Source organism: Ranitomeya imitator, chromosome 8 (assembly GCF_032444005.1).
Source record: "Ranitomeya imitator isolate aRanImi1 chromosome 8, aRanImi1.pri, whole genome shotgun sequence".
Taxonomy (NCBI): Eukaryota; Metazoa; Chordata; class Amphibia; order Anura; family Dendrobatidae; genus Ranitomeya; species Ranitomeya imitator.
This window is the reverse complement of record NC_091289.1, coordinates 95,892,044-95,915,247: the sequence shown is the minus strand read 5'-3', so window position 1 is coordinate 95,915,247 and position 23,204 is coordinate 95,892,044.

The following is a 23,204-nucleotide window of genomic DNA, read 5'->3' as shown; positions in this document are numbered from 1 at the left end:
ATCGTCTAGTGTGACAGTACCTTTAGAGTGAGCCCGGGGTGCTTCCCGAAGGAATTCCAGAGCCTTTACTGGGTCACTGAAGGACCGATTTTTCCCCTCCATGACGAAACGCAGAATCGAGGGATATTGTAAGCTAAAGCGAATGTTTTTATCCACCAATATTTTACAAGCAGGGTTGAAGGCTTTACGTTTGGCTTCCATTGCAGCCGAGTAGTCTTGGAACAATAGTAGCTTGTGGTTCTCATACATCAATGTGCGTTGTTTCCTAAATGCTGCCAAGATGCAAACTTTATCTTGAAAGTCCAGGATTTTAAAGATGACTGGACGTGGTCTGTCGCCTTCTCCCCCCCTCGGGGGTCCCAGCCTATGTGCTCTCTCAATAGCCATGACGCCCGAAGTTGGTGATGCCCCAAGAGCTCTAGGCAGCCACTCAGATGTAATTTTTACTAGTTCCGAGGGGGAAATAGACTCTGGGAGTCCTATAAGTCTCAAATTATTGCGACGAGACCTGTTTTCAAGGTCATCAACTTTGTCCAGAAGATCTGAAATGACCTTTTCTTTGTCATCTAGTTTGTCTTTGAGGGTCGCAGTAGAGTCTTCCAGGTCTGATATTCTTTGTTCTACTTCTGCTATGCGTGCACCCTGGGTGTTAACTTGTGAGACTATTGTGTCCAATGAAGTTTGGAAAGCTGCCAAGCGATTGTCTATCTCAGGCATCAGCCTTTCTATAATAGCAGTTGCAATTGACTGTGGGTTTTCTGTGTTAATATCAGCATTTTGTGATACAGGAGATGTGCCTGCCTGGTTACGTGTAGAGCTTCTGCCAGGCTTGGCATTTTTACCCACAAATTTGTCCATGATGAGATGGATGCCTGAGGATATTAGTAAAGTTGTTAGTGATATCGCTGTGCGTGGTAGTTACATCAGGGGATAGATTGAGATGTCTTAAGTTATTGCACTAGATAGGCTTTTACTTAAGACTTTTACACTTATTATGCCAGAAGAAATAAAAGTGCCTCTCACAACGATGTTATATATATGCTTCAGTCAATATAGAGCTGTGATGGGAGCCAGCATAGGGTCCGAGCGGCGCCGTTGTGCAAACCACCCAGCAGACTATCGCCGCTGCCAGGTGTACTATTCTGCAAGCTTGCAGAGAAGTCTCTCCTCACACTTCTCTCCCTGTTAGTGTTGTTATTATTAACTGGGATCAAGGATGCTGCACTTTATTCAGCTCCCCTTCTCCTGCAATGGCTTGTCACCAATGAGGTATGGCCAGTAGTGTGGAGGTTTTGGCGCGCTTTCCAATAAAGTGGGTTTCAGGTTGTTCTCGGACTCGCTGTTGCTTCCCCTGTGTCTGGGTGCTGGGAATGCCCCCTATGCCGCTCACCTTGTCACAGCGGTTGTAATTGTGGCTCTGCACTCCTCTCCCCTCCAGCGATGAGCGGCAAGCGGCGAGAGCCGGCGCGCTTTCCGGCAAGATGGCGCCGGCTCACCTCCTCTTACCACGCCGATCCTCCTGCACACCACTGACGCCTCGCACCGTCCTGGGAAGCGTTGGATCCTCACCGATGGTTCTTACCCTCCTCCCAGCGATGATCTGTGAGTTTTCTCAAGCTGTTCTTATGGCGCGCTGTGCACCCCTTCACCTCCGGCTTCTTCACCGCTCCAGACCTCTGATTGCCGGGAAAGAGCGGCGCCGCGCGCCGTGCTGCTTGTGGTGCTGACTGCGCTTTGTGACTCTTGGGGAGTCCGGAGAGCTGGGACCGCAATACGTGTCCCTTGTCCGGTCCTTATCCCGGCCTCTGAGTTAGAGAAGCTGACGCTATATTAAAAATACTGCGCCCTCGGACTAGGAGCTCTGGTAAGAAGCGGCCATGCACAGGCTCCGCCTCCTGGAAGTCCTCAAGACGGTTTTTATTGCTAAAAAATTTTTTTTTTGCGTTACCACATTTTGATAGCTATAATTTTTCCATATTTTGGTCCACAGAGTCATGTGAGGTCTTGTTTTTTTGCGGGACGAGTTGACGTTTTTATTGGTAACATTTTCGGACACGTGACTTTTTTGATCGCTTTTTATTCCGATTTTTGTGAGGCAGTATAACCAAAAACCAGCTATTCATGGATTTCTTTGAGGGAGGGGGGGTGTTTATACCGTTCCGCCTTTTGTAAAATGGATAAAGCAGTTTTATTTTTCGTGTCAGTACGATTACAGCGATACCTCATTTATATCTTTTTTTTACGTTTGGCGCTTTTATAAAATTATTATTTTTGCATTGCTTTATTCTGAGGACTATAACTTTTTTATTTTTTTGCTGATGACGCTGTATGGCGACTCGTTTTATTCGGGACAAGATGACGTTTTCAGCGGTACCATGGTTATTTATATGTGTCTTTTTGATCGCGTGCTATTCCACTTTTTGTTCGGAAGTATGATAATAAAGCGATGTTTTTTGCCTCTTTTTTTACGGTGTTCACTGAAGGGGTTAACTAGTGGGACAGTTTTATAGGTCAGGTTGTTACGGACGCGGCGATACTAAATATGTGTACTTTTATTGTTTTTTTTATTTAGATAAAGGAATGTACAGTGGGGCAAAAAAGTATTTAGTCAGTCAGCAATAGTGCAAGTTCCACCACTTAAAAAGATGAGAGGCGTCTGTAATTTACATCATAGGTAGACCTCTACAATGGGAGACAAACTGAGAAAAAAAAAATCCAGAAAATTACATTGTCTGTTTTTTTAATCATTTTATTTGCATATTATGGTGGAAAATAAGTATTTGGTCAGAAACAAAATTTCATCTCAATACTTTGTAATATATCCTTTGTTGGCAATGACAGAGGTCAAACGTTTTCTGTAAGTCTTCACAAGGTTGCCACACACTGTTGTTGGTATGTTGGCCCATTCCTCCATGCAGATCTCCTCTAGAGCAGTGATGTTTTTGGCTTTTCGCTTGGCAACACGGACTTTCAACTCCCTCCAAAGGTTTTCTATAGGGTTGAGATCTGGAGACTGGCTAGGCCACTCCAGGACCTTGAAATGCTTCTTACGAAGCCACTCCTTCGTTGCCCTGGCGGTGTGCTTTGGATCATTGTCATGTTTTTTTTTTTTTTTTTTAACCATTCAATTTTTATTGAGAAAACAGAGTACAATTAAAATGCAACAAGGAAAGGAAAAAGGGGGGGAGGAAGGAGGCGGGGAAGAGGCAGACATAAATGTAAATATCCACGATCAAGAATGAAACAAAAAAAAATTACAATACATGGGTGCATACATAGCTATATCAAACAATTGAGTCAGCTGGCAGAAGAAGGGGGATGGTGGTCAGGCGAGGAAATAAAGGGTGAGGAGACCCAAGGGTCCCACAACGTAAGGACCTTGTTCTTTTTTGCAAGACAGTCCGCAGTAATCGACTCATAACTAAAGTGCAGATTAATTTTGGATATCAATTCAGGTCTGACGGGAATATTAGAAGATTTCCAGTGCTTTGCAATACATTGTCGGGCCGCCACAAGAATATTAGAAATAATGGGTTGAAGGGAAGATGGGAAGTCCAAGAGAGATATACCCAATACTGCTAGAGGGCCAGTTAGGTTGAAAGGAAGATGGGTCACCTCTGAAAGAATCGCTTCAACCTGACGCCAAAATATTTGCACACTAGGGCAACTCCACCATACATGAGCCAGCGAACCAGAAACACCACAATTTTTCCAGCATAATGGGGAAGAGGAGGGATAAAATTTAGCTAATTTAACAGGAGTGAAGTACAATAGGAGCTGAATTTTTTTACTTTGTTCGAGGTGACCAAGACACGAAGAGAATTTGGAAGGATGCAGCATAGCCATGCTCCAATCCTCCGGGGAAGCCTCGAATGCAAGGGCACCCTCCCAAGTGGACATAAATGGGAGTCTCTCAGAGAAATCATGGGAGAGGAGGGATTTATAAATGATGGAAATGCCATGATCAATCCACGTGTTTGGTCTGAAAAATCTGTGGATTGGGGTCTCCATACCCAGGGGGGACACGGCCACACCGAAGGAGATACAATGTTTAAGGAGGCTACGAATTTGGAAATACTGAAAAAAAGCCCTAGGAGGCAAGTTATAGCGAGCAGTGAGGTCCGCAAATGATCTTAGGCCCGACTCATTATAGAGATCATTCACTCGGTGTATTCCGCAGTCCCCCCAGGCAGAGAGAAACAAACCATCTATTGCGTATTCTAATGCTTGAATAGAGACGTAGTCAAATATAAAAGGGAGGTAAGTAGGGCAGAGACCTGTCCAAACCTTAGTGGCGGAGCAAATTGTTTTAAGAGGGGAGCTCCGACTGGGCGGCTGGAGCAAACAGATCTCCAGCAAAAGTTTGAGGGAACCCCTAGGGGCAAAGCACGACTCAATATGGAACCACTGGAGGGAGGAGTTCCCCTCCCACCAAATCTTAAGGGGGTCTAGGAGAGCAGCTTTGTGGTAAAGGTGGATATTAGGGGCACCAAGACCTCCCCTGGCATATGGGAGAGACATTAGGGAGCGTTTTATTCTATGTGGCTTGTTATTCCAAATAAAACGGTCAATAATTGCTTGAAAAGCAGAGAGGTACTTAGAGGGGATAGCGAAGGGGAGGCATCTAAAAAGATATATAAGTTTAGGGAGAATTAACATCCTAGACGTTTGTATCCTAGCCATCCAGGATAGATGAGAGCAGGCAAGCTGGTCAATTTCTTTTTTTAATTTCGTGGAGGGTTGAATCACAGTTAAGGCGAACAATGTTTTTAATATGGGTAATTTGAATACCTAGATAAGTGAATCCGAGCGGAGACCATATAAAAGGGTAAATATTTTGGATTTGAAGTTGGAGAGAGGAAGAGATAAATAGGGGAAAAATTGTGGACTTGGACAGATTTAGCTTATAATAGGAGGCTTCAGTAAATTGGGTAAGAATGGAAGACACTGCAGATAGTGACTGTAGAGGAGCAGAGCAAGACAACACCACATCGTCGGCGTAGAGGCCAATTTTGTGCTCCTGACTTCCCACCATTACCCCCCTAATGTCAGGGCATTGCCTCACCGCAGCCGCCAGGGGCTCCATGACTAAAGCAAAGATGATGGGGGAGAGGGGGCAACCCTGCCGGGTCCCATTTGAAATAGAAAATATACGGGATTTAAAGCCGGCTGAGCAAACTGAGGCACAAGGATTGGAATACAAAGCCATAATAGCTGAAAAAATCTGGCCAGTAAGACCAAATTTGTGCAAAGTAGATGCTATATAGCCCCAGTGCACCCGATCAAACGCCTTTTCCGCGTCGAGAGATAGGAACACACTGGGGAGGCTCCCCCTCTCCACCACATCCAGCAGGTCGATCAAGCGTCTCGTACCATCTCTAGTTTGCCTACCCGGGACAAACCCAATCTGGTCTGAGTGAACCAAGGATGGGAGCACCGATAATAACGTATTGGCCCAGACCTTAGCATATATTTTTACATCGCAATTTAGAAGGGCGATGGGACGAAAATTGCCAGGAGAGGTCATAGGTTTCCCAGGTTTAGGAAGTGTCGAAATACAAGCCTCCAGACCCTCTCTCTCAATAGTACCCATAGAGCGCCAGTAGTTAAATAAACGAATGAGAAAAGGAGAGAGGATAGTGAGAAAATGAGAGTAGTATGAGAAGGAAAAGCCATCTGGACCCGGGGCAGAGCGTTTTTTGGCCTCTTTGATTATTTGGGAGATTTCAGTTGCTTCTATAGGGCCGTTAAGGAGCGACAACTGCTCCGGATTAACAGTGGGGAGATTCGCTTTATTCAAAAAAGCGTTAATTGAGTCCTGAGAAGGTTGAGGAGTATTTACGTCAGAATCTAGGTTATATAATGAGGAGTAGTATGACGCAAATTCTTCAGCGATATGGATTGGGTTGTAAATCCGAGAACCATCTGACTTAAGAAGATAAGCAATTTTGGTTTGGGCTTCTTTTTTTTTTAACGCGTTTAGCTAGTAAGGCGCCTGCCCTGTCACCCATGGAGTAGAATTTGGCTTTCGATTTCCTGAGCGAATTTTCTGCTCTATGGAGGAGGAGCTGGCGAAGGCGCAGGCGTGCATCAGAAAGATTGGAAAATAATTGAGGGGAGGGGCAGGCTTTGTGGCAAGACTCCAGCCGGGCCACTTCAGCCAAGGCAGATTGAAGATTTAAGTTATACTTGCGTTTAGCTGTCGCAGCCATCTTAATGAAAAGGCCACGAGCCACTGCCTTGTGAGCGAACCAGAGGGAGTCCTCACACACATCCGCCGAGTCATTAAAGGCAAAGAATTCCTGCAAAGAGTTTTCAATTAGTGTAGAGTTCGATTGCTCAGAGAGAAGGTGGTCATTAAGGCGCCAGTGTGAAGGGGGTCTGATTGCAAGAGGGTCTTCTAGGGAGACTGACACAGGAGCATGATCAGACCAAGTGATATTACCTATATTTGCAGACATGCAGTGAGGGAGAGCGACATCATCTACTAAAATATAATCAATTCTACTGTAAGAACCATGACGAGGGGACCAAAATGTGTAGTCTCTCTCATTACAATGGAGATATCTCCAGATATCGTGTAAATTGTAGGAGCTAATCAGCTGGGCCGCATCACCCCTGGCCACGGCCGACGATGAACAGTCCAGATTCTTGGATACTGGAATGTTGAAGTCTCCGGCAACTAATTTATGACCATGCTGATAATTACCTAAGATTTGAAATAAATTATTTAGACATTTAACCTGACCAAAATTTGGGCCATACACAGAGGCAATGGTGTAAGGGGTATTGTTGATTAAACATAAAATTATAATGTATCTGCCCGCGGGGTCGGCTGTAGAACTAATTAGCTGGAAAGAGTTAGCCTTGCTAAAAAAAATTGCCACCCCAGCCTTTTTGGTCTTCCCATTCGCAAAAAATTGGTGGGCGTATAGATTCGAATACATTCTTATATTGTCCCGTTCTAGTAAATGAGTCTCCTGTAAGCATATAATATCGTGTTTGGATTTAGCGAGCTGACGCCAGACAATCGATCTCTTACCAGGGGAGTTGAGGCCGTTAACATTAATAGAATATAAAGAAACACTCATTGTAATATGTTACACAATTTGCTGAAGAAGATACGCAAACCCATTACCCACAAAAAAAGCATAAACATGTCGTGGGATACCTCGCAAACTCCATCTGCGACGAGGGGGGGGGGAAGAGGGAAAGGAGGGGGGAGAGGGAGGGAAGGAGGAGAAGGGAAAAACAAACATACAAAATCCAAACATTTAAACAAGGGAACATCCAGGGAAATCCTGAGTCTGAGGTGAAAATAGAAAACTGTTCACCAATGGGGCAATATGCTGAGCGGAGTCCTGCCAGGAACCAGCCTCAGCAAAAAACTCAGCAAGCAAAAAAAAAGAAGAGAAAAAAGAAAAAGAGAACTAGAACTGAGCGGGAAAAAGGAAAAAATAAATTCTTCCAGCCAGGAAATGGTTAAAATAGACACTTCAGGCGACCTTCCAGTCAGGGGTAATACGGCGTCTCCGGGGACCAGATCCTCCAGGTTTGGTGGAAGCAGAGGCAGGCGTGGGCACAGGAGGGTCAAAACCCCATTGGGACAGGGTCTTGGCTGCTTGCGACGGGTATAGGCACGTGGTAAATGAACCGTCTTTACGAATGCAAAGTTTGGTGGGGAAACCCCAGCGGTATAATATACCCTTTTCCCTCAGGATTGAGGTGTATGGTGCAAAAGCCCTGCGGAGGGCTAGAGTTCCCGGAGACAGGTCAGGGAACACTGCAATGGTAGCAAATCGTTCAGGTAGCGACGGCTTCGATCTTAGTGCTTGCAGAAATTCCTCCTTCATAACAAAAAAATGGATGCGAGCTAGTACATCTCTGGGTACCGCAGGGTCAAGGCCTGAGGGTTTAGGGATCTGATGAATACGGTCGATCACAACGTCATCTTTGGAATAAAGTGGGAGAATAGATGTGATAAAGTCTTGTAGAAAGGCTTTGAGATCATCAGCCCCAATTGATTCAGCAATGCCTCTTAGTTTCACATTATTTCTCCTGGATCTGTCTTCCAAATCCAGGGTTTTAGCATGAGTTTTGGTAACAAGCAGCTGCAGGTTATCATGAGCTTCCCACACAAATCATTGTGAGAAGCTACCAGTTCGGACATTTTATTTTCAAGATGATCCGTGCGGCCCCCCAGCTCCTCCACCTCCCCCCTGAGCTCTGCCATCATGGAACGCATATCCTCCTGCAGGGAGGTACGGAGGTCACCAAGCATGTCTCTGAGCAGCACTGCTGTAACTGGAGCCTCTGAGAGATCAGCCACTGCTGTGCTTGAGGCAGAAGACTGAGAGCCTCGGCGTGCAGCTCTGGAGGATCTAGGAGAAAGAGGCGCCATCTTGGGCCTCTGAGGCTGCTGAGGGGTGGCTGCAAAGAAGTCCACAATGCGCCTGGAAGGGTCCCCTGCGCTGGTTTTAGATTTCCCCATACACTCACCGAACGGTAAGGAGCAGGAGTGGGGAGTTCTGGAGGAGAAAGCACCGTCTGTGCACTGCTGTGTGCCGCTTTATGAGTCCTGGGAATGGAGCTCCCACACTATGCAACCTGCACCATCAGAAGTCATGCCACGCCCCTGGATCATTGTCATGTTGAAAGACCCAGCCACGTTTCATCTTCAATGCCCTTGCTGATGGAAGGAGGTTTGCACTCAAAATCTCACGATACATGGCCCCATTAATTCTTTCATGTACCCGGATCAGTCGTCCTGGCCCCTTTGCAGAGAAACAGCCCCAAAGCATGATGTTTCCACCACCATGCTTTACAGTAGGTATGGTCTTTGATGGATGCAACTCAGTATTCTTTTTCCTCCAAACACGACAAGTTGTGTTTCTACCAAACAGTTCCAGTTTGGTTTCATCAGACCATAGGACATTCTCCCAAAACTCCTCTGGATCATCCAAATGCTCTCTAGCAAACTTCAGATGGGCCCGGACATGTACTGGCTTAAGCAGTGGGACACATCTGGCACTGCAGGATCTGAGTCCATGGTGGCATAGTGTGTTACTTATGGTAGGCCTTGTTACATTGGTCCCAGCTCTCTGCAGTTCATTCACTAGGTCCCCCCACGTGGTTCTGGGATTTTTGCTCACCGTTCTTGTGATCATTCTGACCCCACGGGGTGGGAATTTGCGTGGAGCCCTAGATCGAGGGAGATTATCAGTGGTCTTGTATGTCTTCCATTTTCTAATTATTGCTCCCACTGTTGATTTCGTCACTCCAAGCTGGTTGGCTATTGCAGATTCAGTCTTCCCAGCCTGGTGCAGGGCTACAATTTTGTTTCTGGTGTCCTTTGACAGCTCTTTGGTCTTCACCATAGTGGAGTTTGGAGTCAGACTGTTTGAGGGTGTGCACAGGTGTCTTTTTATACTGATAACAAGTTTAAACAGGTGCCATTTTGGAAGTGCATTTTAACAGCAAGGTTGATTGCTGTTGAGGGGAACTAGGAAAAAAAAATAAAAAAATCTCTATAAATCTTCAGCAGAGCGAGTGTGAGCGAGCTGAGTGTGGCCTGAGCGTAAGTGTGGACGGCGGTAAGTGTGACTTGTGATTTAGTGAAGAGGTATTTGGAAAGCCTTTAACAAATACCTGTGTGAATTGGTGTGAGTTGCTGAATTGGGGGTAGCTATATTCATAAGGGTTAACTTAGGGTGGGGGCTCATAGTTAAGGGTTTATAAGGGGCAGCTGTTTGGTGCTCAAGTCCTTTTTGGAAGTGCATTTGAACAGCAAGGTTGATTGCTGTTGAGGGGAACTAGGAAAAAAAAAAAAAAAAAATCTCTATAAATCTTCAGCAGAGCGAGTGTGAGCGAGCTGAGTGTGGCCTGAGCGTAAGTGTGGACGGCGGTAAGTGTGACTTGTGATTTAGTGAAGAGGTATTTGGAAAGCCTTTAACAAATACCTGTGTGAATTGGTGTGAGTTGCTGAATTGGGGGTAGCTATATTCATAAGATTTAACTTAGGGTGGGGGCTCATAGTTAAGGGTTTATAAGGGGCAGCTGTTTGGGGCTCAAGTCCTTTTTGGAAGTGCATTTGAACAGCAAGGTTGATTGCTGTTGAGGGGAACTAGGAAAAAAAAAAAAAAATCTCTATAAATCTTCAGCAGAGCGAGTGTGAGCGAGCTGAGTGTGGCCTGAGCGTAAGTGTGGACGGCGGTAAGTGTGACTTGTGATTTAGTGAAGAGGTATTTGGAAAGCCTTTAACAAATACCTGTGTGAATTGGTGTGAGTTGCTGAATTGGGGGTAGCTATATTCATAAGGGTTAACTTAGGGTGGGGGCTCATAGTTAAGGGTTTATAAGGGGCAGCTGTTTGGGGCTCTGTTGTGTAGGCAATCAGGTAACACAGTGTGCAGTAATCAGAGCACATACAGTGATCTGACAATAACCCAAAAACAATAGAACGAGCTCTGAGACGTGGAATCTCTGTAGACCGCAATACCTGAACCTATCCTAACACAACTAAAGGCAGCTGTGGATTGCGCCTATCACTACCTATGCAACTCGGCACAGCCTGAGGAGCTGACTAGCCTGAAGATAGAAATACAAGCCTGACTTGCCTCAGAGAAATACCCCAAAGGAAAAGGCAGCCCCCCACATATAATGACTGTTAGCAAGATGAAAAGACAAAACGTAGGAATGAAATAGATTCAGCAAAGTGAGGCCCGATATTCTAGACAGAGCGAGGATAGCAAAGAGAACTATGCAGTCTACAAAAAACCCTAAAGCAAAAACCACGCAAAGGGGGCAAAAGACCCACCGTGCCGAACTAACGGCACGGCGGTACACCCTTTGCGTCTCAGAGCTTCCAGCAAAAATGAATAGACAAGCTGGACAGAAAAAACAGCAACAAAAACAAGCAGCACTTATCTAGCAGAGCAGCAGGCCACAGGAAAGATCCAGGAGCTCAGATCCAACAATGGAACATTGACAAGGAGCAAGGAAGACAGAATCAGGTGGAGTTAAATAACAAGGCAGCCAACGAGCTCACCAGAACACCTGAGGGAGAAAGCCCAGAGGCTGCAGTACCACTTGTGACCACAGGAGTGAATTCAGCCACAGAATTCACAACAGTACCCCCCCTTGAGGAGGGGTCACCGAACCCTCACCAGAGCCCCCAGGCCGACCAGGATGAGCCACATGAAAGGCACGAACAAGATCTGGAGCATGGACATCAGAGGCAAAAACCCAGGAATTATCTTCCTGAGCATAACCCTTCCATTTAACCAGATACTGGAGTTTCCGTCTGGAGACACGAGAATCCAAAATTTTCTCCACAATATACTCCAATTCCCCCTCCACCAAAACAGGGGCAGGAGGCTCAACAGATGGAACCATAGGTGCCACGTATCTCCGCAACAACGACCTATGGAATACATTATGTATGGAAAAGGAGTCTGGGAGGGTCAGACGAAAAGACACAGGATTGAGAATCTCAGAAATCCTATACGGACCAATAAAACGAGGTTTAAATTTAGGAGAGGAAACCTTCATAGGAATATGACGAGAAGATAACCAAACCAGATCCCCAACACAAAGTCGGGGACCCACACGGCGTCTGCGATTAGCAAAAAGCTGAGCCTTCTCCTGGGACAAGGTCAAATTGTCCACTACCTGAGTCCAGATCTGCTGCAACCTGTCCACCACAGAATCCACACCAGGACAGTCCGAAGACTCAACCTGTCCTGAAGAGAAACGAGGATGGAACCCAGAATTGCAGAAAAATGGAGAGACCAAGGTAGCCGAGCTGGCCCGATTATTAAGGGCGAACTCAGCCAACGGCAAAAATGACACCCAATCATCCTGGTCTGCAGAAACAAAACATCTCAGATATGTTTCCAAGGTCTGATTGGTTCGTTCAGTCTGGCCATTAGTCTGAGGATGGAAAGCCGAGGAAAAAGATAGGTCAATGCCCATCCTACCACAAAAGGCTCGCCAGAACCTCGAAACAAACTGGGAACCTCTGTCAGAAACAATATTCTCAGGAATGCCATGCAAACGAACCACATGCTGGAAGAACAAAGGCACCAAATCAGAGGAGGAAGGCAATTTTACCAAGGGCACCAGATGGACCATTTTAGAAAAGCGATCACAGACCACCCAAATGACTGACATCTTTTGAGAAACGGGAAGGTCAGAAATGAAATCCATCGAAATATGTGTCCAAGGCCTCTTCGGGACCGGCAAGGGCAAAAGCAACCCACTGGCACGTGAACAGCAGGGCTTAGCCCTAGCACAAATCCCACAGGACTGCACAAAAGCACGCACATCCCGTGACAGAGATGGCCACCAGAAGGATCTAGCCACTAACTCTCTGGTACCAAAGATTCCTGGATGACCAGCCAACACCGAACAATGAAATTCAGAGATAACTTTACTAGTCCACCTATCAGGGACGAACAGTTTCTCGGCCGGACAACGATCAGGTTTATTAGCCTGAAATTTTTGCAACACTCGCCGCAAATCAGGGGAGATGGCAGACACAATGACTCCTTCCTTGAGGATACTCGCCGGCTCAGATAAACCCGGAGAGTCGGGCATAAAACTCCTAGACAGAGCATCCGCCTTCACATTTTTAGAGCCCGGAAGGTACGAAATCACAAAATCGAAGCGAGCAAAAAATAACGACCAACGGGCCTGTCTAGGATTCAAGCGCTTGGCAGACTCGAGATAAGTAAGGTTCTTATGATCAGTCAATACCACCACGCGATGCTTAGCTCCTTCAAGCCAATGACGCCACTCCTCGAATGCCCACTTCATGGCCAGCAACTCTCGGTTGCCCACATCATAATTACGCTCAGCAGCAGAAAACTTCCTGGAAAAGAAAGCACATGGTTTCAACACTGAGCAACCAGAACCTCTCTGTGACAAAACCGCCCCTGCTCCAATCTCAGAAGCATCAACCTCGACCTGGAACGGAAGAGAAACATCTGGTTGACACAACACAGGGGCAGAACAAAAACAACGCTTCAACTCCTGAAAAGCTTCCACGGCAGCAGAAGACCAATTAACCAAATCAGCACCCTTCTTGGTCAAATCGGTCAATGGTCTGGCAATGCTAGAAAAATTACAGATGAAGCGACGATAAAAATTAGCAAAGCCCAGGAACTTTTGCAGACTCTTCAGAGATGTCGGCTGAGTCCAATCCTGCATGGCCTGGACCTTAACCGGATCCATCTCGATAGTAGAAGGGGAAAAGATGAACCCCAAAAATGAAACTTTCTGCACACCGAAGAGACACTTTGATCTCTTCACGAACAAAGAATTAGCACGCAGTACCTGGAAAACCATTCTGACCTGCTTCACATGAGACTCCCAATCAGCTGAGAAGATCAAAATGTCATCCAAGTAAACAATCAGGAATTTATCCAGATACTCACGGAAGATGTCATGCATAAAAGACTGAAAAACAGATGGAGCATTGGCAAGTCCGAACGGCATCACTAGATACTCAAAATGACCCTCGGGCGTATTAAATGCCGTTTTCCATTCATCTCCTTGCCTGATTCTCACCAGATTATACGCACCACGAAGATCTATCTTAGTGAACCAACTAGCCCCCTTAATCCGAGCAAACAAGTCAGATATCAATGGCAAGGGATACTGAAACTTAACAGTGATCTTATTAAGAAGGCGGTAATCAATACACGGTCTTAGCGAACCATCCTTCTTGGCTACAAAAAAGAACCCTGCTCCCAGTGGTGATGACGATGGGCGAATATGTCCCTTCTCCAGGGATTCTTTCACATAACTGCGCATAGCGGTGTGTTCAGGCACGGATACATTAAATAAACGACCTTTAGGGAATTTACTACCAGGAATCAAATTGATAGCACAATCACAATCCCTATGCGGAGGTAGGGCATCGGACTTGGGCTCTTCAAATACATCCTGATAATCAGACAAGAACTCTGGGACCTCAGAAGGAGTAGATGACGAAATAGACAAAAATGGAACATCACCATGTACCCCCTGACAACCCCAGCTGGATACCGACATAGAGTTCCAATCCAATACTGGATTATGGGTTTGTAGCCATGGCAACCCCAACACAACCACATCATGCAGATTATGCAGCACCAGAAAGCGAATAACTTCCTGATGTGCAGGAGCCATGCACATGGTCAGCTGGGCCCAGTACTGAGGCTTATTCTTGGCCAAAGGTGTAGCATCAATTCCTCTCAACGGAATAGGGCACCGCAAAGGCTCCAAGAAAAATCCACAACGTTTAGCATAATCCAAATCCATCAGATTCAGGGCAGCGCCTGAATCCACAAACGCCATGACAGAATACGATGACAAAGAGCATATCAAGGTAATGGACAGAAGGAACTTGGACTGTACAGTACCAATGACGGCAGACCTATCGAACCGCTTAGTGCGCTTAGGACAATCAGAAATAGCATGAGTGGAATCACCACAGTAGAAACACAGCCCATTCAGACGTCTGTGTTCTTGCCGTTCAACTCTGGTCATAGTCCTATCGCACTGCATAGGCTCAGGTTTAATCTCAGACAATACCGCCAGATGGTGCACAGATTTACGCTCGCGCAAGCGACGACCGATCTGAATGGCCAAAGACATAGACTCATTCAAACCAGCAGGCATAGGAAATCCCACCATGACATCCCCAAGAGCCTCAGAGAGACCCTTTCTGAACAAAGCTGCCAGCGCAGATTCATTCCACAGAGTGAGTACTGACCACTTTCTAAATTTCTGACCATATACTTCTATATCATCCTGACCCTGGCACAAAGCCAGCAAATTTTTCTCAGCCTGATCCACTGAATTAGGCTCATCGTAAAGCATTCCGAGCGCCAGGAAAAACGCATCGACACCACTCAATGCAGGGTCTCCTGGCGCAAGAGAAAATGCCCAGTCCTGAGGGTCGCCGCGCAAAAAAGAAATAATAATCAAAACCTGTTGAACTGAATCACCAGAAGAATGAGGTTTCAAGGCCAGAAATAGCTTACAATTATTTTTGAAGCTCAGAAACTTAGTTCTATCACCAAAAAACAAATCAGGAATAGGAATTCTTGGTTCTAGCATAGATTTCTGATCAATTGTATCTTGAATCTTTTGTACATTTATAACGAGATTATCCATTGAGGAGCACAGAGCCTGAATATCCATGTCCACAGCTGTGTCCTGAAGCACCCTATTGTCTAGGGGGAAAAAAAGACTGAAGAAGAGCTGAGAAAAAAAAATGATGTCAGGACTTCTTTTTTCCCTCTATTGAGAATCATAGGTTTGGTCTCCTTGTACTGTTGTGTAGGCAATCAGGTAACACAGTGTGCAATAATCAGAGCACATACAGTGATCTGACAATAACCCAAAAACAATAGAACGAGCTCTGAGACGTGGAATCTCTGTAGACCGCAATACCTGAACCTATCCTAACACAACTAAAGGCAGCTGTGGATTGCGCCTATCACTACCTATGCAACTCGGCACAGCCTGAGGAGCTGACTAGCCTGAAGATAGAAATACAAGCCTGACTTGCCTCAGAGAAATACCCCAAAGGAAAAGGCAGCCCCCCACATATAATGACTGTTAGCAAGATGAAAAGACAAAACGTAGGAATGAAATAGATTCAGCAAAGTGAGGCCCGATATTCTAGACAGAGCGAGGATAGCAAAGAGAACTATGCAGTCTACAAAAAACCCTAAAGCAAAAACCACGCAAAGGGGGCAAAAGACCCACCGTGCCGAACTAACGGCACGGCGGTACACCCTTTGCGTCTCAGAGCTTCCAGCAAAAATGAATAGACAAGCTGGACAGAAAAAACAGCAACAAAAACAAGCAGCACTTATCTAGCAGAGCAGCAGGCCACAGGAAAGATCCAGGAGCTCAGATCCAACACTGGAACATTGACAAGGAGAAAGGAAGACAGAATCAGGTGGAGTTAAATAACAAGGCAGCCAACGAGCTCACCAGAACACCTGAGGGAGAAAGCCCAGAGGCTGCAGTACCACTTGTGACCACAGGAGTGAATTCAGCCACAGAATTCACAACAGGGCTCAAGTTATTTTTGGAAGTGCATTTGAACAGCAAGGTTGATTGCTGTTGAGGGGAACTAGGAAAAAAAAAAAAAAAAATCTCTATAAATCTTCAGCAGAGCGAGTGTGAGCGAGCTGAGTGTGGCCTGAGCGTAAGTGTGGACGGCGGTAAGTGTGACTTGTGATTCAGTGAAGAGGTATTTGGAAAGCCTTTAACAAATACCTGTGTGAATTGGTGTGAGTTGCTGAATTGGGGGTAGCTATATTCATAAGGGTTAACTTAGGGTGGGGGCTCATAGTTAAGGGTTTATAAGGGGCAGCTGTTTGGGGCTCAAGTCCTTTTTGGAAGTGCATTTGAACAGCAAGGTTGATTGCTGTTGAGGGGAACTAGGAAAAAAAAAAAAAAAAATCTCTATAAATCTTCAGCAGAGCGAGTGTGAGCGAGCTGAGTGTGGCCTGAGCGTAAGTGTGGACGGCGGTAAGTGTGACTTGTGATTCAGTGAAGAGGTATTTGGAAAGCCTTTAACAAATACCTGTGTGAATTGGTGTGAGTTGCTGAATTGGGGGTAGCTATATTCATAAGGGTTAACTTAGGGTGGGGGCTCATAGTTAAGGGTTTATAAGGGGCAGCTGTTTGGGGCTCAAGTCCTTTTTGGAAGTGCATTTGAACAGCAAGGTTGATTGCTGTTGAGGGGAACTAGGAAAAAAAAAAAAAAAAAATCTCTATAAATCTTCAGCAGAGCGAGTGTGAGCGAGCTGAGTGTGGCCTGAGTGTAAGTGTGGACGGCGGTAAGTGTGACTTGTGATTCAGTGACTTTGGAGCCAGGGAGTTTTCAGGGGAGGAATTACTGAATTGCTGTCTGATTTTTATTAATACTTTGTATTTATTTTTATTTTTTTTTATTGAACTGTTCTGTCTGGTGCAATCCCCATTAGGAAATGTGCTCCACTCTTGTTAATGCCATCCAGTGCACATCTTGCCACATGTATGCAGTCCTTGAGCAGCCGATCGAGGATGCATACTGCTGTGCGAGATGTGAGCACGTTGTGCATTTGGAAACCCAGATTCTGACTCTAAATGTGCAGCTGGCAACACTGAGATCCATAGACAATATGGAGAGGAGTCTTCTGCTCACGGAGCAGACGCTCAATGGGACAGATGAGGGGGGGATGGTGGGATGGAGCTGCAGGACAATGAAGTAGCAAGCTGGGTGACAGTTAGGAAGCGGGGTAGAGGGAAGAGTGCCAGGGAGGCTAGTCCTGATCTGGAACACCCCAATAAGTTTGCTAAGTTGGCAGATGAGGGGGTGCCAGTACAGGGGTAGCACTGCTGCAGCCAGGCATGTCCTCTGAAAGCCGGAGGAGTGACTGCTCCAGTAAGGAGGGAAATAGGAGAGCAGGGCAGGCCAGACAGGTGCTGGTAGTGGGCGACTCAATTATTAGGGGAACAGATAGGGCAATCTGTCACAAAGACAGGGATCGTCGAACGGTGTGCTGCCTACCTGGCGCTCGAGTCCGACACATCGCTGATCGGGTGGACGGATTATTGGGAGGGGCTGGTGAGGACCCAGCGGTCATGGTGCACATTGGCACTAATGACAAAGTTAGAGGTAGGTGGAAGGTCCTTAAAGATGATTTCAGGGAATTAGGCTGCAAGCTGAAAGCAAGGACCTCCAACGTGGTATTTTCCGAAATACTGCCGGTACCACGTGCCACGCCAGAGAGGCAACGGGAGATTAGGGAGGTTAATAAGTGGCTCAAGAATTGGTGTAGGAAAGAGGGGTTTGGGTTCCTGCAGAACTGGGCCGACTTCTCAGTTGGCTACAGGCTCTACGCTAGGGACGGGCTGCACCTCAATGGGGAGGGTGCAGCTGTGCTGGGGGAGAGAATGGCTAGAAGGTTGGAGGAGTGTTTAAACTAGGAATTGGGGGGGAGGGTATTCATTTTATAGGAGGGGAAGATAGTGCAGACAGAGACCTGGGCACAAATAAGGAAGTTGGGGGTGGCGGTGGCATGGGGGGTGGGGTCAGAACAGTTAATAATTTAAGAAATAGAAGTACAGAGAGGAACATAAAGTGCATGTATACTAATGCCAGAAGCCTCGCCAACAAAATGGACGAATTAGAACTAATGTTGTTGGAGCATAATTATGACATGGTGGGGATATCTGAGACATGGCTGGATGAGAGCCATGACTGGGCTGTTAACTTGCAGGGCTATAGCCTGTTCAGAAATGACCGTACAGATAAGCGAGGGGGAGGGGTGTGTCTATATGTAAAATCATCCTTAAAACCCGTCCTGCGCGATAATATAGGTGAATTTAATGAAAATGTAGAATCCCTGTGGGTGGAGATAAGGGGAGGGGGAAAAAATAATAAATTACTGATAGGGGTTTGTTATAAATCTCCAAAAATAATGGAAGCAATGGAGAATATCCTCGTAAAGCAAATAGATGAAGCTGCGACTCAAGGAGAAGTCATTATTATGGGGGACTTCAACTACCCTGAAATAGATTGGGGAACAGAAACCTGCAGTTCCAGCAAAGGTAATCGGTTTTTGACAATTATGAGAGACAATTACCTTTCACAACTGGTTCAGGACCCAACAAGAAGGGGGGCACTGCTAGACCGAATATTAACCAACAGGCCAGACCGCATATCAAATATAAGGGTTGGGGGTTACTTGGGAAATAGCGATCACAAAATAATAAGTTTTCATGTATCCTTTAAAAAGATGTGTAGTAGAGGGGTTACAAGGACACTAAACTTCAGGAGGGCAAATTTCCAACGGATGAGAGAGGATCTTGGTGCAATTAACTGGGACGATATCCTGAGACACAAAAATACACAGAGAAAATGGGAGACGTTTATTAGCATCCTGGATAGGACCTGTGCACAGTATATACCGTATGGGAATAAACATACTAGAAATAGGAGGAAACCAATATGGCTAAATAGAGCTGTAAGGGGCGCAATAAGGGACAAAAAGAATGCATTTAGAGAATTAAAGGAAGTAGGTAGTGAGGAGGCATTAAATAAATACAGAAAATTAAATAAATTCTGTAAAAAGCAAATCAAGGCAGCAAAGATTGAGACAGAGAGACTCATTGCCAGAGAGAGTAAAAATAATCCTAAAATATTCTTTAACTACATAAATAGTAAGAAACTAAAAAATGATAGTGTTGGCCCCCTTAAAAATAGTCTGGGTGAGATGGTGGATGAGGATGAGGAAAAAGCCAATATGCTAAATGACTTTTTTTCATCAGTATTTACACAAGAAAATCCCATGGCAGACAAAATGTCTAGTGATAAAAATTCCCAATTAAATGTCACCTGCTTAACCCAGCAGGAAGTGCGGCGGCGTCTAAAAATCACTAAAATTGACAAATCTCCGGGCCCGGATGGGATACACCCTCGAGTACTGCAGGAATTAAGTACAGTCATTGATAGACCATTATTTTTAATCTTTAAAGACTCCATAATAACAGGGTCTGTGCCACAGGACTGGCGTATAGCAAATGTGGTGCCAATATTCAAAAAGGGAACAAAAACTGAACTCGGAAACTATAGGCCAGTAAGCTTAACCTCTACTGTGGGTAAAATCCTGGAGGGCATTCTAAGGGACGCTATACTGGAGTATCTGAAGAGGAATAACCTCATGACCCAGTATCAGCACGGGTTTACTAGGGACCGTTCATGTCAGACTAATTTGATCAGTTTCTATGAAGAGGTAAGTTCCGGATTGGACCAAGGGAACCCAGTGGATGTAGTGTATATGGACTTTTCAAAAGCTTTTGATACGGTGCCACACAAAAGGTTGATACATAAAATGAGAATAATGGGGATAGGGGAAAATATGTGCAAGTGGGTTGAGAGCTGACTCAGGGATAGGAAACAAAGGGTGGTTATTAATGGAGCACACTCGGACTGGGTAGCGGTTAGCAGTGGGGTACCACAGGGGTCAGTATTGGGCCCTCTTCTTTTTAACATATTTATTAATGACCTTGTAGGGGTATTCAGAGTAGAATTTCAATATTTGCAGATGACACTAAACTCTGCAGGGTAATCAATACAGAGGAGGACAATTTTATATTACAGGATGATTTATGTAAACTAGAAGCTTGGGCTGATAAATGGCAAATGAGCTTTAATGGGGATAAATGTAAGGTCATGCACTTGGGTAGAAGTAATAAGATGTATAATTATGTGCTTAATTCTAAAACTCTGGGCAAAACCGTCAATGAAAAAGACCTGGGTGTATGGGTGGATGACAAACTTAAATTCAGTGGCCAGTGTCAGGCAGCTGCTACAAAGGCAAATAAAATAATGGGATGCATTAATAGAGGCATAGATGCTCATGAGGAGAATATAATTTTACCTCTATACAAGTCACTAGTTCGACCACACTTAGAATACTGTGCACAGTTCTGGTCTCCGGTGTATAAGAAAGACATAGCTGAACTGGAGCGGGTGCAGAGAAGAGCGACCAAGGTTATTAGAGGACTGGGGGGTCTGCAATACCAAGATAGGTTATTACACTTGGGGCTATTTAGTTTGGAAAAACGAAGACTAAGGGGTGATCTTATTTTAATGTATAAATATATGAGGGGACAGTTCAAAGACCTTTCTGATGATCTTTTTAATCATAGACCTGAAACAGGGACAAGGGGGCATCCTCTGCGGTTGGAGGAAAAAAGGTTTAAGCATAATAACAGACGCGGATTCTTTACTGTAAGAGCAGTGAGACTATGGAACTCTCTGCCGTATGATGTTGTAATGAGTGATTCATTACTTAAATTTAAGAGGGGACTGGATACCTTTCTGGAAAAGTATAATGTTACAGGGTATATACACTAGATTCCTTGATAGGGCGTTGATCCAGGGAACTAGTCTGATTGCCGTATGTGGAGTCGGGAAGGATTTTTTTTCCCCAATGTGGAGCTTACTCTTTGCACATGGGGTTTTTTTGCCTTCCTCTGGATCAACATGTTAGGGCATGTTAGGTTAGGCTATGGGTTGAACTAGATGGACATATAGTCTTCCTTCAACCTTAATAACTATGTAACTATGTAATTACTACAGGTAATGAGTGGAGGAAAGAGGAGACTCTTAAAGAAGAAGTTACAGGTCTGTGAGAGCCAGAAATCTTGATTGTTTGTTTCTGACCAAATACTTATTTTCCACCATAATATGCAAAAAAAATGATTAAAAAAAACAGACAATGTGATTTTCTGGATTTTTTTTCTCAGTTTGTCTCCTATAGTTGAGGTCTACCTATGATGTAAATTACAGATGCCTCTCATCTTTTTAAAGTGGTGGAACTTGCACTATTGCTGACTGACTAAATACTTTTTTGCCTCACTGTATTTATGGAAACAATATATATTTTTTTCTTTATTTAGGAATTTTTTTTTTTTACACATCTAAATCCATTTTGGATCCGGAGCCTGCAGGGAGGAGACGCTCGGTACAAGGTGAGCACATCGCCTTGTACCGAGGGTCTCAGGGAAGCCCGCAGGGAGCCCCCTCCCTGCGTGATGCTTCCCTATGCCCCCAGAAAGCTGCAATCATGTTTGATCGCAGTGTGCGGGGGTTAATGTTCCAGTGGCAGTCCGTGACCGCTCCTGGCACATAGTACCGGATGTCAGCTGCGATATTCAGCTGACACTCGGCCGCGCTTCCCCCCGTGAGCGCGGCCAATCGCTATGACGCACTATCCCGTCCCTGGGAATTAAGTCCCAGGTCACCTTGACGGGATAGTACATCATATGGGATTAAGGGGTTAAAGATGAGTGCTGGGTTTACTTTCTTTTGAGAATTCGGACTCAGTCGCCTCCCCCAGCTGGGTATAGGGATATGCTCTATTGCTTGAAATTTGAATTGTGCTATACTATGTCCCTGTGAGATGAAGTGATGTGGAAGTGGTAGCAGCATGTTCTTGCATCTAATGGTCGACTTGTCTTTGGAGATGCGGTCTTTAATAGGTTGGGTAGTTTCCCCAATGTAGAGAAGACCGCAAGGACACTTGCTGAGGTAAAGCACAAAGGTGGTGTCACAAGTTGAAAAATCCATAAATTTTATATTTCTTTCCGGAATGTGGATGATAAAATGTGTCACCTTTAAGGACATTACTACACAGATTACAGTGTAGACCGGGATAGGTTCCAGTTTTCGGCTTCTGCAGTAACTTTTGTATGGTAGTGCAACCCTTAGAGCGAATATTTGCTTTTACCAAGGAGTCACGGATGTTGTTGGGAGGTTTATAACATGGTAAGAAGTGCTGTTTAAATTCAGGTATGTCTGGATGTGCGGTCTGCAATAGATTCCAATGTAATCTGATAATATCAGGGCTGTGGAGTCGGAGTTTGAGCACATTTTGGTGGAGTCGGAATAAAATGGACCGACTGACTCCTAAAATATGTAATAAATTGGGTACAGTAGCTCAATGCAGTTTATGGGGAATATTTTTATCATAAGAATTTTGGAAAGTTATGAAATGTCCTATAAATGTCTGTCCTATTCCTGATCTAAGGTCTAGATGTTTAGCTGAGATGAATATGTGCTGCAGCTTATGTTCATGATAAGTAGTGAAGCTCCCCCTCTACAGCAGCGGTCCCCAACTCCAGTCCTCAAGGCCCACCAACAGGTCATGTTTTCAGGATTTCCTTTGCATTGCACAGGTGATGCAATTATTACCTGGGCAAGACTAAGGAAATCCTGAAAACATGACATGTTGGTGGGCCTTGAGGACTGGAGTTGGGGACCCCTGCTCTACAGATAAGGGGAAAAATAAACATACAGGGAATGAATGCCTGCATTTATCTCAGAACTTCTGGAGTGAACAGGAAAGTAGGATTTAGGCTAGGGTCACATTGCGTTAGGGCAGTCCGTTTAGCGCATAGCGCTACGGACTACGCTAACGCAATGTCCCAAAAGGGATCGCGTTTGCCGATCCCGATCTGCGCTAGCGAAGAACGGACCGCGAACGCTGCAAGCAGCGTTCGTGGTCCGTCACTCAAATGATGGTACATCGCTAGCGCACACCCAATGTGGGCGTGCGCTAGCGATGCGTTCGCCATTAAAGGCAATGGCGGCGTTAACGGACTACGTTACACCGTGTTATGCCGCGATGTAACGTAGTCCGTTAAACG